The sequence below is a fragment of the Echinops telfairi genome, unplaced genomic scaffold (genome assembly GCF_000313985.2).
Source record: "Echinops telfairi isolate 266 unplaced genomic scaffold, ASM31398v2 ScPeMD7_18;HRSCAF=68, whole genome shotgun sequence".
In the NCBI taxonomy this organism is placed as follows: domain Eukaryota; kingdom Metazoa; phylum Chordata; class Mammalia; order Afrosoricida; family Tenrecidae; genus Echinops; species Echinops telfairi.
Window position 1 is genome coordinate 36,015,814 of NW_022103915.1, and position 442 is coordinate 36,016,255.

At 54.1% G+C, this 442-nt stretch overlaps 1 protein-coding gene across 1 annotated transcript in view; it reads right to left on the reverse strand.

The window, feature by feature from the left end:
- Positions 1-442, reverse strand: part of PLEKHD1 (pleckstrin homology and coiled-coil domain containing D1) — a 26,805-nt gene that overhangs the window by 5,679 nt on the left and 20,684 nt on the right. The gene's annotated exons all lie outside the window — the stretch shown is intronic.

Here is a 442-nt window from a genome sequence, read left to right on the forward strand (position 1 = left end):
TTCCACGTGGACCATCAAGAGGGGCTGAGGGGAGCATGCTCCATAAATGTGTCCGACTCATGGATTGTATTCTCTCTCCGTCCTTCCTATCCTCAATGACTTGACAGTAGTCTCTATATATCATGGCTGTTCAACTGCGATACTGGCCCTTTGGTTGTTGGAGGCCGGTTTCCTCTGACAGTAACATCTCAGCCCCCTCAACATCCCTAGTTAAGTGGAACACACTGCGTCCCCTGTTGTTCAGAGGAGCATCTGATATTCAGAGAGACCAAGCAGCCTGGTCATCGTCTCACAGCACATGCAGACACAAGGCAGCCTGGCTTCAGGACCCTGTCGTGAACCCCTGCCCTCCCCTAAGGACTCCATGGATGCACTCCAGGGCTCCCCACCACCGAGCAGGCTAGGGTCTCCTTTACCACCTAGCCTAACCTGCTGTGGGCCA